The 18,169-nt window shown below is 52.8% G+C and overlaps 1 protein-coding gene across 2 annotated transcripts in view; it reads right to left on the bottom strand.

Annotated features, from left to right (window-relative positions):
- The window catches only part of LOC140398974 (uncharacterized), a 185,641-nt gene extending 168,247 nt beyond the window's left edge, over nt 1-17,394 (bottom strand). For both annotated transcript variants that reach the window (XM_072487994.1, XM_072487993.1), the window contains exon 1: nt 16,206-17,394. The gene's annotated coding sequence lies outside the window, so the exon portion shown is untranslated. The remainder of the gene's footprint in view (nt 1-16,205) is intronic.
- Between the last annotated feature and the right edge of the window lie 775 nt (nt 17,395-18,169).

The raw sequence follows: 18,169 nt of genomic DNA, 5'->3' as shown, positions 1-18,169 counted from the left end.
ACACACACAATCCTCACACACACACAATCCTCACACACACACAATCCTCACATACACACAATCCTCCTCTCACACACACAATCCTCACACATACACAATCCTCACACACACACAATCCTCCTCACACACACACAATCCTCCTCTCACACACACAATCCTCACACACACACAATCCTCTCACACACAATCCTCACACACACACAATCCTCACACACACAATCCTCACACACACACAATCCTCACACGCACAATCCTCTCACACACAATCCTCACACACACACACAATCCTCTCTCAGACACAAACACTCCTCTCTCACACACGCACACACTCCTCACACACACAATCCTCTCACACACACAATCCTCACACACATACAATCTTCACACACACGCAATCCTCACACACACAATCCTCACACACACAATCCTCTCACACACAAAATCCTCTCACACACACAATCCTCACACACAGAATCCTCACACACACACAATTCTCACACACACACAATCCTCACACGCACAATCCTCTCACACACAATCCTCACACACACACACAATCCTCTCTCAGACACAAACACTCCTCTCTCACACACGCACACACTCCTCACACACACAATCCTCTCACACACACAATCCTCTATCACACACACACGATCCGCTCTCAGACACAAACACTCCTCCCTCACACACGCACTCCTTTCTCTCACACACACAATCTTCTTTCTGTCACACAACACTCCTCTCTCACACAGGCACTCCTCTCTCTCACACACGCACTCCTCTCTCTCACACACACACACAATCCTCTCTCACACACACGCACTCCTCTCTCTCTCACACATACACAATCCTCTCTCTCACTGTGGTGAAATGTATTCACCAGGAGATGTGGTGCCTGTGTAACTTTAATCTTTAAGGATTGAGATGGAACCCCGGTGGGCTCCGCCTCTGGCTCCGCATCCCCCGGGACGGTATATAGTCCTGCGTCCAGTGGGTGGTGCTCATTTGCACAGAAGTCACCGGCAGGCTTGTTCTTGGTGTAATAAAGCCTTCGTTCACTTGTTCATATGGTGCTCACACACACACAATCCTCACACTCACAATCCTCACACACACACAATCCTCACACACACAATCCTCTCACACACAATCCTCACACACACACAATCATCACACACACACAATCCTCACACACACACAATCCTCACACACACACAATCCTCACACACACACAATCCTCACACACACACAATCCTCCTCTCACACACACAATCCTCACACATACACAATCCTCACACACACACAATCCTCCTCACACACACACAATCCTCCTCTCACACACACAATCCTCTCACACACACAATCCTCACACATACACAATCCTCTCACACACACAATCCTCTCACACACAATCCTCACACACACACAATCCTCACACACACACAATCCTCACACACACACAATCCTCTCACACACACAATCCTCTCACACACACAATCCTCACACACACACAATCCTCCTCTCACACACACAATCCTCACACACACAATCCTCACACACACAATCCTCACACACACAATCCTCACACACGCAATCCTCACACACGCAATTCTCACACACACAATCCTCTCACACACACAATCCTCACACACACCATCCTCACACACGCCATCCTCACACACGCAATCCTCACACACGCAATCCTCACACACACAATCCTCTCACACACACAATCCTCACACACACAATCCTCTCACACACACAATCCTCACACACACAATCCTCACACACACAATCCTCACACACACAATCCTCACACATGCAATCCTCACACACGCAATCCTCACACACACAATCCTCACACACGCAATCCTCACACACACAATCCTCTCACACACACAATCCTCACACACACAATCCTCACACATGCAATCCTCACACACGCAATCCTCACACACGCAATCCTCACACACACAATCCTCTCACACACACAATCCTCACACACACAATCCTCTCACACACACAATCCTCACACACACAATGTTCACACACAATGTTCACACACGCAATCCTCACACACACAATCCTCTCACACACACAATCCTCTCACACACACAATCCTCTCACACACACAATCCTCAAACACGCAATCCTCACACACACAATCCTCTCACACACACAATCCTCACACACACACAATCCTCACACACAATCCTCCTCTCACACACACAATCCTCACACGCACAATCCTCACACACGCAATCCTCACACACACACAATCCTCACACACACAATCCTCTCACACGCAATCCTCACACACACACAATCCTCACACACACAATCCTCTCACACGCAATCCTCACACACATAATCCTCACACACACAATCCTCACACACGCAATCCTCACACACACAATCCTCACACACATAATCCTCTCACACACACAATCCTCCTCTCACACACACAATCCTCTCACACACACAATCCTCTCACACACACAATCCTCACACACACAATCCTCACACACACACAATCCTCCTCTCACACACACAATCCTCACACACACAATCCTCATACACACAATCCTCACACACACAATCCTCACACACACAATCCTCACACACACAATCCTCACACACACAATCCTCTCACACACACAATCCTCCTCTCACACACACAATCCTCTCACACACACAATCCTCTCACACACACAATCCTCACACACTCAATCCTCACACACACACAATCCTCCTCTCACACACAAAATCCTCTCACACACACAATCCTCACACACACAATCCTCTCACACACACAATCCTCACACACACACAATCCTCACACACACAATCCTCTCACACACACAATCCTCTCACACACACAATCCTCACACACACACAACCCTCACACACACAACCCTCACACACACACAATCCTCCTCTCACACACACAATCCTCACACACACAATCCTCTCTCACACACAAACAATCCTCTATCTCACACACACAATCCTCTCTCACACACAAACACTCCTCTCTCACACACGCACTCCTGTCTCTCACACACACACATAATCCTATCTCTCACACACATACACAATCCTCTCTCTCACTGTGGTGAAATGTATTCACCAGGAGATGTGGTGCCTGTGTAACTTTAACCTTTAAGGATTGAGCAGGAACCCCGCCTCTGGCTCCGCCCCCCCGGGACGGTATATAGTCGTGCGCCCAGTGGTTGGCACTCATTTGTACAGCAGTCACTGGCAGGCTCGTTCTTTGTGTAATAAAGCCTTCGTTCACTTGTTCATACGGTCTCGCTGTGAATTTATCAATTTATTACACAAGCAACGTCACTATGGACGCCGCTCTCAAGCCAGAACAACTCGACTCGACTTAGACGCCCGTACCCCAGAAGCCAAGGGGAACTTCTCTCACTGGCTCCGCTGCTTCGAGGCCTACCTCGGCTCCTCCGAAGCGCCTATCCCCGAAGCTCGCAAGCTGCACCTCCTCCACGCCCAGATGAGTCACTTAATTTCAGTCTTGATCGAAAAGGCGGCCACGTACGAGGCAGCGGTCGCGATTTCGAAGAAGCGCTTAATCAAGCCTGTAAACGAAATGTTCGCGCGGCATCTGCTCACTATCCGCCGGCAGCGCGCAGGAGAATCTCTGGACGGATATCTGGAAAACCTGACCCTACTCGCCAGAAACTGTAATTATCAAGACGTGATGGCTGAGGAGCACATGAAGCTGCAGATCCGGGACACCTATGTGGCTGGGGTCCACTCTAATTACGTCAGGCAGCGACTGCTGGAAAACGGGCGTACCGACCAGTAGGACACGGTAAAACTAGCCACCTCATGAGAGGTGGCCTACCAGAGCCTCAGTGCGTTCCCGCGGACCCAGCGAGCCCCACGTGGGTCCCGCCGACGCGGATGTCGCCAGACCCTGCCACGCCACAGGCCTGTGCCACGCAGCTGCCCGCCCAGACCGGGGGACCGTCGTGCTACTTCTGCAGCCAAGGCCAACACCCACGGCAGCGTTGCCCAGCCCGCTCGGCGACATGCAGCGACTGCGGCAAAAAGGGTCACTTCGCCAGAGTCTGTCTGGCCAGACCGAAGGCCCAGAAGCCGAAAGCTCCTCAGGCCCGACACATGGACTCACAGGCCCGTAGACCGTGTAATGCGGCTGCGTGCCTGCCAGAAACGCCCCCTTCAGACGTGTCATCAGCCACGTGCAACTCGTGGGGGCGCCATCTTCACCTCAATCCGACACGTGCGACTCATGGGGGCCGCCATTTTATGACCCAGATTCCTCCGACTACACTGATTACCCGCAGCTCGGCGCCGTCAACCTCGACCAGTCGCGGCCGAAGCACCTGAGGAGTTCCATGATGGTCTTCCGGGTCAAAGGGCATGAGACCCCCTGGGCGTCATTCTCCAACCCCCCGCCGGGTCGGAGAATGGCCGTTGGCCGCCGTGAATCCCGCCCCCGCCCCCGCCGAAGTCTCCGGTACCGGAGATTGGGCGGGGGCGGGAATCCGGCCGCGCCGGTTGGCGGGACCCCCGCTGGATTCTCCGGCCCGGATGGGCCGAAATCCCGCCCAGGAATTGCCTGTCCCGCCGACGTAAATCAAACCTGGTATTTACCGGCGGGACCAGGCAGCGCGGGCAGGCTCCGGGGTCCTGGGGGGGGCGCGGGGCGATCTGACCCCGGGGGGTGCCCCCACGGTGGCCTGGCCCGCGATCGGGGCCCACCGATCCGCGGGCGGGCCTGTGCCGTGGGGGCACTCTTTCCCTTCCGCCTCCGCTACGGCCTCCACCATGGCGGAGGCGGAAGTGACTCTCCCCACTGCGCATGCGCGGGAAACTGACAGCGGCCGCTGACGCTCCCGCGCATGCGCCGCATTTCCGCGCCAGCTGGCGGGGAAACAAACGCCATTTCCGCCAGCTGGCGGGGCGGAAATCCCTCCGGCGTCGGCCTAGCCCCTCAATGCCTTCCGCACCTTTGTCCGGCGCGATGCCCGTCTGATTGGCGCCGGCTTTGGCGCCAGTCGGCGGACATCCCGCCGTTGGGGGAGAATTTTGCCCCCTGTCTCTTCGACTCCGGGAGCACGGAGAGCTTCGTACACCCCGAAACGGTAAGGCGCTGCTCCCTGCGCATCTACCACGCATCTCAAACGATCTCCCTCGCCTCCGGATCCCATTCGGTCCGGATCCGGGGGTACTGTGTCGCGAACCTTGTATGCCCTTTTTAAGCTGTATTCCTCCCTCACCCCTGCGCCCCTCTACTGCTTGGACTGGACTTCCAATGCAGTCCCCGAAGCCTGACCCGGAAGTTCGGCGGACCCTTACCCCACCTTACGGTATGTAGCCTCGCGACCCTTAAGGTCGGCCCCCCCACCTTCGCTCTTCGCGAACCTCACACCCGACTGTAATCCCGTTGCCACCAGGAGCAGGCGGTTCAGTGCACAAGACATGACTTTCATCAAGTCACAGGGCCAGCGGGGAATCGGGAGAATTCTTGAGAGTGGGGTCATTGAGGCCAGCAACAGCCCCTGGAGAGCTGAAGTGGTGGTTGTCAGGACTGGGGAAAAGAACCGGATGGTGGTGGACTACAGCCAGACCATAAACCGGTTCACGCAACTGGATGCGTGTACCCCCTCCCCCGCATTGCGGAGATGGTCAGCCAGATCGCACAATACTGGGTTTTCTCTGCGGTGGATCTGAAGTCTGCCTACCACCAGCTCCCGATCCGCCCGGGGGATCGTCACTACGCGGCTTTTGAAGCAACCGGCCGACTCTTCCACTTCCTCAGGGTCCCTTTCGGCGTCACTATTGGGGGTCCTCCAGAAAGCGATGGGCCAATTGGTGGACCAGTACAGGCTGCGGGCTACATACCCGTACTTGGACAATGTCACCACCTGCGGCCATAACCAGCAGGACCACGACGCCAACCTGAAGAAGTTCCTCCAAACCGCCCAATCCCTCAACTTCACATGTAATAGGGAGAAGTGCGTTTTCCGCACCACCCGGCTAGCCATCCTCGGCTATGTCGTGGAAAACGGAGTCCTGGGGCCCGACCCCGACCGCATGCGCCCCTCACGGAACTTCCCCTTCCCCACAGCCTCAAGGCCCTCAAACGCTGCCTGGGGCTTTTCTCATACTACGCCCAGTGGGTCCCCAACTACGCGGACAAAGCCCGCCCACTGATTAAGACCGGCTGAGGCCCGCTCGGCCTTCAGCCGCAACAAGGCTGACATCACCAAGGCCGCTGAAAAGGGACGAGTCCATCCCTTTTCAGGTAGAGAGCGATGCGTCAGACGTCGCCCTGGCTGCTACCCTCAACCAGGCGGGCAGGCCCGTAGCCTTCTTCTCGAGAACCCTCAATGCTTCCGAGAGTCGACACTCCTCTGTCGAGAAGGAGGCGCAAGCCATTGTGGAAGCTGTGCGGAATTGGAGGCACGACCCAGCTGGTAGGAGGTTCTCCCTCGTCACCGACCAACGTAAAGGTAGCCTTTATGTTTGACAATGCACAGCGGGACAAGATCGAACTCTCCACCTACACTTACGATATTAAGTATCGTCCTGGGGAACTGAACGAGCCCTCAGATGCCCTGTCCCGCGGTACTTGCGCCAGCGCGCAGGAGGTCCGACCTCTGCCACCCAGGGGTCACCTGGTTTGTGCATTTTATTCAGTCCCACAACCTGCCCTACTCCACCGAGGAGGTCAGGCCCGTGACCAGGGACTGCCAAGTCTGCGCGGAGTGCAAGCCGCACTTCTATCGGCCAGGCAAGGCCTACCTGGTAAAGGCCTTCCGGCCCTTTGAGCGCCTCAGTATCGACTTCAAGGGGCCACTCCCGTCCACCAACCGCAATCTGTACTTCCTGACCGTCATTGACGAGTACGCTCGCTTCCCCTTCGCTGTCCCCTGCCCCGACATGACCTCGGCCACAGGAATAAAGGACCTGCACAGCATCTACACCCTGTTCGGTTTCCTTGCCTACGTCCACAGTGACCGGGGCACATCGTTTATGAGCGATGAGCTACGTCAGTACCTGCTCGGTAAGGGCATCGCCTCGAGCAGGACGACCAGCTACAACCCGCAGGGCAACGGGCAGGTGGAGAGGGAGAACGCGACGGTATGGAAGGCCGTCCTTCTTGCCCTCTGGTCTAGAATTCTCCCGATTCCCCGCTGGCATGAGGTCGTCCCCGACGCGCTCCACTCCATTAGGTCGCTCCTCTGCACAGCCATGAACGAGACCCCTCACGACTGTGTGTTTGTCTTCCTCAGGAAGTCCATCTCCGGGATCTCGCTTCCATCCTGGCTGACAAATCTGGGGCCTGTCCTTCTCCGGAGGCATGCGAGGAGCCATAAGACCGACCCCCTAGTCAAGAGGGTCCAGCTGCTGCACGCAAACCCCCATTACGCCTACGGCGCGCACCCAGACAGACGGCAAGATACAGTCTCCCTACGGGACCTGCCGCCCGCTGGTTCCCCTGCCAACACGTCCCCCCCGGATCCCAACATCGCCTACCGTCACCAACCGTGTCTCTTTCGCCCCCCTGGGGCTCGTATGTCGTCCCGCACCTATGCCGCCCCCCGCACCTGCACTTCCCCCCGCGCCTTCACAGCAGCCACCCGCCCCTGCCGACCACTGCCTCACAACCATCTCCGACACGCCGGTAGGCATCTCCGAACAACATGCTCTCGGAGTCACCATCATCTACGGCATCCGTGCCCGCCGCGCCACCAGAGCTGAGGAGGTCTAAAAGGACGATCCAGCCTCCGGATAGACTGGACATTAGACCCACGTCACCACGCCAGACATTGTGTTTTTTTTAAACAGGGGGTGAATGTGGTGAAATGTATTCACCAGGAGATGTGGCGCCTGTGTAAGCTTTAACCTTTAAGGATTGAGCTGGAACCCCGGTGGGCTCCGCCTCTGGCTCCGCCCCCCCCCCCCCCCCACCCCCGGGACGGTATATAGTCCTGCGCCCAGTGGGTGGCGCTCATTTGTACATAAGTTACTGGCAGGCTAGTTCTTTGTGTAATAAAACCTTTGTTCACTTGTTCATATGGTCTCGCTGTGAATTGATGATATATCACACACACATTCCTCTGTCGCTCACACACACACACAAACCTACCTCACACACACAATCCTCTCTCTCACCCACAAAATCCTCCCTCAAACACCATAATCCTCTTTCTCACACACTCACATCCTCTCTATCACACACACACAATCCTCTCTCTCACACACACAAAATCCTCTACCTCACACACACTCCTCTGTATCTCACACACGCATTCCTCTTTCTCACACACACACAATCCTCTCTCTCACACACTCACATCCTCTCTCTCACACACAGTATCCTCCCTCAAACACCATGGGCGCGATTCTCCACTCCCTCGCCGGTTGGGAGAATCGCCTGGGCCGCCAAATTTTTCCGGGACGCCGGTCCGATGCCCTCCCGCAATTCTCCCAAGCGGCGGGAACGGCCCGGTCGAGTTTCGCGGGCCGCAGGCCGGAGAATCGCCGGAGACACCCAAAATGGCGATTCTCCGGCACTCCCGCTATTCTCAGGCCCGGATGGGCCGAGCGACCAGGCCAAAACGGCGGGTTCCCCCCGGCGCCGTCCACACCTGGTCGCTGCAGTCGTGGGCGGTGCGTGAACACTGGGGGGCGGCCTGCGGGGGGGCGAGGGGGGATCCTGCACCGGGGGGTTCCTCAAATGTGGGGTGGCCCGCGATCGGTGCCCACCGATCGTCGGGCCGTCCTCTCTGAAGGAGGATCTCCTTCCTTCCGCGGCCCCGCAAGATCCGTCCGCCAGCTTCTTGCGGGGCGGACCTCTTGCATGGTGACGCATGCGCGGATGAAGCCCGTTATGAGGCGCCGGCAGCGTCATCTATGTGGCGCCGCCTTTACGCGGGCGACAAGGCCTGGCGCGTGTAGATGACGCGGGCCCGGTCCTGGCCCATTGTCAGGGCCTGAATCGGTCGGGACCGGGGCCGTTCCGCGCCGTCGTGAACCTCGACGGCGTTCACAACGGCGCGGCCACTTCGGCGTGGGAGTGGAGAATCTCGCCCCATAATCCTCTCTCACACACAATCCTCTGCCTCACACACACCCCTCTATCTCACACACACTCCTTTCTCACACACACACAATCCCCTCTCTCACACACATACACTCTTCTCTCTCTCACAAACACACAATCCTCTCTCTCACACACACACAATCCCCTCTCTCACACACACAATCCCCTCTCTCACACACATACACTCTTCTCTCTCTCACAAACACACAATCCTCTCTCTCACACACACACAATCCCCTCTCACACACACACAATCCCCTCTCTCACACACACAATCCTCTCTCTCACACACACACAATCCCCTCTCTCACACACATACACCCTTCTCTCTCTCTCACACACATACACTCTTCTCTCTCACACACACACAATCCTCTTTCTCACACACACACAATCCTCTCTCTCACACACACACAATCCTCTCTCTCACGCACACACAATCCTCTCTCTCACACACACACAATCCCCTCTCTCACACACATACACCCTTCTCTCTCTCACACACGCAATCCTCTCTCTCACACACACACAATCCTCTTTCTCACACACACACAATCCTCTCTCTCTCACACACACAATCCCCTCTCTCACACACATACACCCTTCTCTCTCTCACACACACAATCCTCTCTCTCACACACACACAATCCTCTCTCTCACACACAAACAATCCCCTCTCTCACACACATACACTCTTCTCTCTCTCACACACACAATCCCCTCTCTCACACACATACACCCTTCTCTCTCTCACACACACAATCCTCTCTCTCACACACACACAATCCTCTCTCTCACACACAAACAATCCCCTCTCTCACACACATACACTCTTCTCTCTCTCACACACACAATCCCCTCTCTCACACCCATACACCCTTCTCTCTCTCACACACACAATCCTCTCTCTCACACACATACACCCTTCTCTCTCTCACACACACAATCCTCTCTCTCACACACACACAATCCTCTCTCTCTCACACACACAATCCCCTCTCTCACACACATACACTCTTCTCTCTCTCACACACACAATCCCCTCTCTCACACCCATACACCCTTCTCTCTCTCACACACACAATCCTCTCTCTCACACACACACAATCCTCTCTCTCACACACACAATCCTCTCTCTCACACACACACAATCCCCTCTCTCTCACACATACACCCTTCTCTCTCTCACACACACACACAATCCTCTCTCTCACACACACACAATCCTCTCTCTCACACACACTCCTCTCTCTCACACACACACAACTCTCTCTCACACACTCAATCCTCTCTACAAACACACACACAATCCTCTCTCGCACACACAATCCTCCCTCTCACACACACACACAATCCTCTCTCTCACACACACAGCCTCTCTCTCACACACACAATCTTCTCTCACACACAAACACACAATCCTCTCTCACACACACACACAATCCTCTCTCACAAACACACACACAATCCTCTCTCACAAACACACACACAATCCTCTCTCACTCACACACAATCCTCTCTCTCACACACACACAATCCTCGCTCACAAACACACATACAATCCTCTGTCTCACACACACACAATCATCTCTCACAAACACACACACAATCCTCTCTCACACACACAATTATCTCTCTCACACAATCCTCTCTCTCAAACACACACACACAATCCACTCTCACACACAATCCTCTCTCACACACACACAATCCTCTCTCGCACACACAATCCTCCCTCTCACACACACACACAATCCTCTCTCACAAACACACACACAATCCTCTCTTTCACATACACAATCCTATCTCTCACACACACACACACAATCCTCTCTCACACATACACAATCCTCTCGCACACACAATCCTCCCTCTCACACACACATACAATTCTCTCTCTCACACAAACACACAATCCTCTCTCGCACACACAATCCTCCCTCTCACATACACACACAATCCTCTCTCTCACACACACAATCCTCCCACTCACACACACACAATCCTCTCTCACACACACACACAATCCTCTCTCACACACACTCACAATCCTCTCTCGCACACGCAATCCTCCCGCTCACACACACACACAATCCTCTCTCTCACACACACACACAATCCTCCCTCTCACACACACACAATCCTCTCTCTCACACACAGTCCTCTCTCACAAACACACACACAATCCTCTCTCGCACACACAATCCACCCTCTCGCACACACACACAATCCTCTCTCTCACACACACACACAATCCTCTCTCACACACACACAACCCTCCCTCTCACACACACATACAATCCTCTCTCTCACACACACACACAATCCTCTCTCACAAACCCACACACAATCCTCTCTCGCACACACACACAACCCTCTCTCTCAAACACACACACAATCCTCTCTCTCACATACACACCATCTCCTCTCTCACACACACAATCCTCTCTCTCACACACACACACAATCCTCCCTCTCACACACACACAATCCTCTCTGTCACACACACAATCCTCTCTCTCACACACACACAATCCTCCCTCTCACACACATACACCCTTCTCTCTCACACACACACACAATCATCTCTCTCACACACATACACCCTTCTCTCTCAAACACACACACTCTTCTCTCTCTCACACACACACTCCTCTCTCTCACACACATACACCCTTCTCTCTCTCACACACACACAATCCTCTCTCTCACACACATACACCCTTCTCTCTCTCACACACACACACTCCTCTCTCTCACACACATACACCCTTCTCTCTCAAATACACACAATCCTCTCTCTCACACACACACAATCCCCTCTCTCACACACATACACCCTTCTCTCTCTCACACACAATCCTCTCTCTCACACACACACAATCCTCTCTCTCACACACACACAATCCCCTCTCTCACACACACACAATCCTCTTTCTCAAACACACACAATCCTCTCTCTCACACACACACTCCTCTCTCTCACACACACACAATCCTCTCTCTCACACACACACAATCCCCTCTCTCACACACATACACTCTTCTCTCTCTCTCACACACACACAATCCTCTCTCTCACACACACACACAATCCCCTCTCTCACACACATACACTGTTCTCTCTCTCACACACACACAATCCCCTCTCTCACACACATACACCCTTCTCTCTCTCACACACACACAATCCTCTCTCTCACACACACTCAATCCTCTTTCTCACACACACACAATCCCCTCTCTCACACACATACACTCTTCTCTCTCTCACACACATACAATCCTCTCTCTCACACACACACAATCCTCTCTCTCACACACACAATCCCCTCTCTCACACACATACACTCTTCTCTCTCTCTCACACACACACAATCCTCTCTCTCACACACACACTCCTCTCTCTCACACACACACAATCCTCTCTCTCACACACACACAATCCCCTCTCTCACACACATACACTCTTCTCTCTCTCTCACACACACACAATCCTCTCTCTCACACACACACACAATCCCCTCTCTCACACACATACACTGTTCTCTCTCTCACACACACACAATCCCCTCTCTCACACACATACACCCTTCTCTCTCTCACACACACACAATCCTCTCTCTCACACACACTCAATCCTCTTTCTCACACACACACAATCCCCTCTCTCACACACATACACTCTTCTCTCTCTCACACACATACAATCCTCTCTCTCACACACACACAATCCTCTCTCTCACACACACAATCCCCTCTCTCACACACATACACCCTTCTCTCTCATACACACACACAATCCTCTCTCTCACACACACAATCCTCTCTCTCACACACAATCCCCTCTCTCACACACATCCACTCTTCTCTCTCTCACACACACACAATCCTCTCTCTCACACACACACAATCCTCTCTCTCACACACACACAATCCCCTCTCTCACACACATCCACTCTTCTCTCTCTCACACACACACAATCCTCTCTCTCACACACACACAATCCTCTCTCTCACACACACACAATCCCCTCTCTCGCACACATCCACTCTTCTCTCTCTCACACACACACAATCCCCTCTCTCGCACACACACAATCCTCTCTCTCAAACACACACACACTCTCTCTCTCACACACACACAATCCCCTCTCTCACACACACACAATCCTCTCTCTCACTCACATACACCCTTCTCTCTCTCGCACACACACAATCCCCTCTCTCACACACATACACCCTTCTCTCTCTCACACACACACAATCCTCTCTCTCACACACACACAATCCCCTCTCTCACACACATACACCCTTCTCTCTCTCACACACACACAATCCTCTCTCTCACACACACACAATCCTCTCTCTCACACACATACACCCTTCTCTCTCTCGCACACACACAATCCTCTCTCTCACACACACACAATCCCCTCTCTCACACACATACACCCTTCTCTCTCACACACACACAATCCTCTCTCTCTCAAACACACACACACTCTCTCTCATGCACAAACGGTTTTCTCTCATACACACCTACATACAATCCTCTCTCTCTCACAAAGCAATACTCCACACAGAATATTTTATCCATAATTCTAAACCATTTAAATTCCAAAGTTTAATACATCCCAGACACTTCATTGAACCCAATATGACACCAGGACCAGACCTCCAAGATACATAGCCAATGTGCTGAATTCTCCGCCGGCGGGATGTTCCATTTTGGGGAGTATAAAATTATGAGGGACATGGATAGGGATAGATAGAAATAAATCATAGATCATAGAATTTACAGTGCAGAAGGAGGCCATTCGGCCCATCGAGTCGGCACCGGCTCTTGGAAAGAGCACCCTACCCAAGGTCAACACCTCCACCCTATCCCCATAACCCAGTAACCCCACCCAACACTAAGGGCAATTTTGGACACTAAGGGCAATTTAGCATGGCCAATCCACCTAACCTGCACTTCTTTACCAGAATGTTGCCTGGTATGGAGGGAAGATCTTATGAGGAAAGGCTGAGGGACTTGAGGCTGTTTTCGTTAGAGAGAAGAAGGTTAAGAGGTGACTTAATTGAGGCATACAAGATGATCCGAGGATTGGATAGGGTGGGCAGTGAGAGCCTTTTTCCTTGGATGGTGATGTCTAGCACGAGGGGACATAGCTTTAAATTGAGGGGAGATAGATATAAGACAGATGTCAGAGGTAGGTTCTTTACTCAGAGAGTAGTAAGGGTGTGGAATGCCCTGCCTGCAACAGTAGTGGACTTGCCAACACTAAGGACATTCAAATGGTCATTGGATAGACATATGGACAATAAATAGTGTAGATGGGCTTTAGAGTGGTTTCACAGGTCGGCGCAACATCGAGGGCCGAAGGGCCTGTACTGCGCTGACATGTTCTACGTTCTATGTTCTTTGGACTGTGGGAGGAAACCGGAGCACCCGGAGGAAACCCACGCACACACGGGGAGGGCGTGCAGACTCCGCACAGACAGTGAGGAGTCTGCACATTTCCCCTTCCCGGAGGGGTCAATACCAGGGGGCAAAGATTTAAGTTAAAGGGGCAGGAGGTTTAGAGGGGATGTGAGGTGGAACTTCTTTGCCCAGACTGTGGAGGGAATGTGGAAGTCACTGACTGAAAGTGTGGTAGAGGCGGGAATCCTCAATGTTTAAGAAACATTCAGATCAGCATATAAAGGAACAAGTGTTGGAAAAGGGGATTCGAGTAGTTGGGGACGGAATGGTCAGCATGCACGTGATGGGCCAAAGGGCCTCCTCAAGTGCTGGAAAATGGGATTAGATGTTTACAGCATGAAAACAGGCCCTTCGGCCCAACGTGGCCATGCTGCCCAGTTTTTACCACTATGCCGGTCCCAATTGGTGCATTTGCCCCATAGCCCTCCATACCCAGCTTCCCATATAACTGTCTAAATGCTTGTTAAAAGAAAAAATTGTACCCATCTCCACTACTGCCTCTGGCAGCTCGTACCAGACACTCAGCACCCTCTCTGTGAAAGAATTGTCTCTCTGGACCCTTTTCTATCTCTCCCCTCTCACCTTAAACCTCTAGTTCCAGACTCCTCTACCTTTGGGAGAAGATGTTGACACTCTACCTTATCGATGCTCCTCATTATTTTTCGATCACTATAAGATCACTCCTAAACCTCCTACACTCCAGGGAAAAAGTCCCAGCCTATCCAGCCTCTCCTTATAGCTCAGACCATCAATCCCAGTAGCAATCCTGTAAATCTTTCCTGCGCTCTTTCTAGTTTAATAATATCCTTTCTATAGGGTGACCAGAACTGAACACAGTATTGCAGCAAGAATAGATAGGGGTGGAATGGCTAGCAAGGACATGAGGGAGGAAGGGCCTCTCCTTGTGTGCTGTAAAATTCAATGACTCTGTGACTCTCGCCATCTTTCTCTCTGTCTCTGTCTTTCTCCCTCAGTCTCTCTCTCTGTGTCTCTGTCTTTCTCTCTCTCTGTTTTTCTCTCACTATCTCCCTGTCTCTCTCTGCCTATCTCTGCCTCTCTCTCCATCTCTCTTTGCCTCTCTCTCTGTATCCTTCTGTCTCTCTGTTTCACTCTCTGTCTCTATACCTCCCTCTCTCTTTCTCTCTTTGGCTCTCTCTCTCTCTCTCTGTCTCTCGGTCTCTCTCTATCTCTCCCTCTCTGTCTCTCTCTCGGTCTCTCTCTCTCTCTGTCTCTCTCTATTTCTCCCTCTCTGTCTCTCTCTCTGTCTCTCTCTCTCTCTGTCTCTCTCTGTCTGTCTCTCTCTCTGTGTCGCTCTCTCTGTGTCTCTCTCTGCCTGATCCTTTCCCTGTCTCTCTCTGTCTCTCTCCCTGTCTCTCTGCCTGTCTGTCTCTCTGGCTGTCTGTCTCTTTCCCTGTCTCTCTCTGTCTGTCTCTCTCCCTGTCTCTCTCTGTCTGTCTCTCTCTGTCTGTCTCTCTCTCTCTCTGTCTGTCTCTGTCTGTCTGCCCGTCTCTCTCTCTGTCTCCAGATTGTGTTGCTGCTACTTTGCAAGTTGTATCTCCTGACGGATGATGCAGTGAAAGTCTTTTTTGAAACAGTAATGTTCACCAATACACTCACCTTTCACTCCGGGATCTGCAGATCTCTGTGCACATGAAAAATGCAATCTTTATTTTCTCCAGATGATTGATTGGGTGCGAACGTTCACTCTTTTTCTCGAGATGTCTTCTATTCACTGATTCTCTGCATGTGAGAGTGACAGATTTCTGTTCCTTAGCTTGTGTCTCGGTGTCTCTCTCTCCTTCTCTATCTCTATCTCCCTCCCTCTCTTTGTGTGTGTCCCCCTCTCTCTGAATTTCTCTATTTATGTCTCTCCCTTTCTCTCTGTCTCTCCCACAATCTATCTGTCTGTCAGTCTCTTTCCCTCCCTCTCTGTGTCTCTCTATGTATCTCTGTCTCTCTCGCTGTCTTTCTCCCTCTCTCTCTCTGTCTCCCTCTCTGTCTCTCTCTCTCACTCTCTGTCTCTCCCTCTCCCTCTCTCTGTCTCTCCCTCTCCCTCTCTGTCTCTTTGTCTCTCTCTCTCTCGCTCTCTCTGTCTCTCTCTCTCTCTCTCTCTGTCTCTCACTCTCTCTGTCTATCTCTCTGTCTCTCCCTCTCTCTCTGTCTCTCACTCTCTCTGTCTCTCCCTCTCTCTCTGTCTCTCACTCTCTCTGTCTCTCCCTCTCTCTCTATCTCTCTGTCTCTCACTCTCTCTCTCTCCCTCCCCCTCTGTCTCTCCCTCTCTCTGTCTCTCACTCTCTCTGTCTCTCCCTCTCTCTCTGTCTCTCACTCTCTCTGTCTCTCCCTCTCTCTCTCTCTCTCTGTCTCTCACTCTCTCTGTCTATCTCTCTGTCTCTCCCCCTCTCGCTGTCTCTCACTCTCTCTGTCTCTCCCTCTCTCTCTGTCTCTCACTCTCTCTGTCTCTCCCTCTCTCTCTATCTCTCTGTCTCTCACTCTCTCTCTCTCCCTCCCCCTCTGTCTCTCCCTCTCTCTGTCTCTCCCTCTCTCTCTGTCTCTCACTCTCACTCTCACTCTCTTTCTCTCTCTCCCTCTCTGTCTCTCTCTCTGTCTCTCACTCTCACTCTCTTTCTCTCTCTCCCTCTCTGTCTCTCTCTCTGTCTCTCACTCTCACTCTCTTTCTCTCTCTCCCTCTCTGTCTCTCACTCTGTCTCTCACTCTGTCTCTCACTCTCTCCCGTGTAGTTTGTTCTGCTGCCGGCTGGTTGCCCAGATTTAAGTGGAGCTGTGAGCAAAGAGCTGCCAGAGTTTCCGGAGCTGTGGGGAGAGGAGGGGGGTGGGGGATGCTGGGCTCTGGCCCAGCTCAGCTCAGCTGGGCTGGTGTGAGGATCACTTCCCTCCCACAGCAGCTCTGGGTGCTGAGTAACTGCCTGGGAGGAGGGGAGGAAGACAGAATAAACACATCAGCTCGACAGCTCTCAATTTGATTGTTTATTACCTCCTTAGAATCGTAGAATCCTGAATTTACAGTGCCGAAGGAGGCCATTCGGCCCATCGAGCCGGCCCTTGGAAAGAGCATGAAGCCCAAACCTCCACCTTGTCCCCGCAACGCAGTAACCCCACCTCACCTTTGTGGACACTAAGGGCAATTTATCACGGCCAATCCACCTAACCTGCACATCTTTGGACTGTGGGAGGAAACCGGAGCACCCGGAGGAAACCCACGCACACACGGGGAGAACGTGCAGACTCTGCACAGACAGTGACCCAACGGGGAATCGAACCTGGGACCCTGGCGCTGTGAAGCAACTGTGCTAACCACTGTGCTATTGTGCCGCCCTTCTTAAGCAGCCACATCCAGAGGCACCTGTATCTATATACTCGCTGACACTCCCTCAACATTGACTCTCTGTACCCCTCACTCTCTCTCTCTCTCCCTGTCTTCCACTTACTCTCTCTCAACATCTCCCTCTGTCTCGCTATCACTTTCTCTATCTCTCCATCTGGGCAGCATGGTAGCATTGTGGTTAGCCCAATTGCTTCACAGCTCCAGGGTCCCAGGTTCGATCCCGGCTTGGGTCACTGTCT

Source organism: Scyliorhinus torazame, chromosome 22 (genome assembly GCF_047496885.1).
Source record: "Scyliorhinus torazame isolate Kashiwa2021f chromosome 22, sScyTor2.1, whole genome shotgun sequence".
In the NCBI taxonomy this organism is placed as follows: domain Eukaryota; kingdom Metazoa; phylum Chordata; class Chondrichthyes; order Carcharhiniformes; family Scyliorhinidae; genus Scyliorhinus; species Scyliorhinus torazame.
This window is presented reverse-complemented; position numbering and strand designations above follow the sequence as displayed.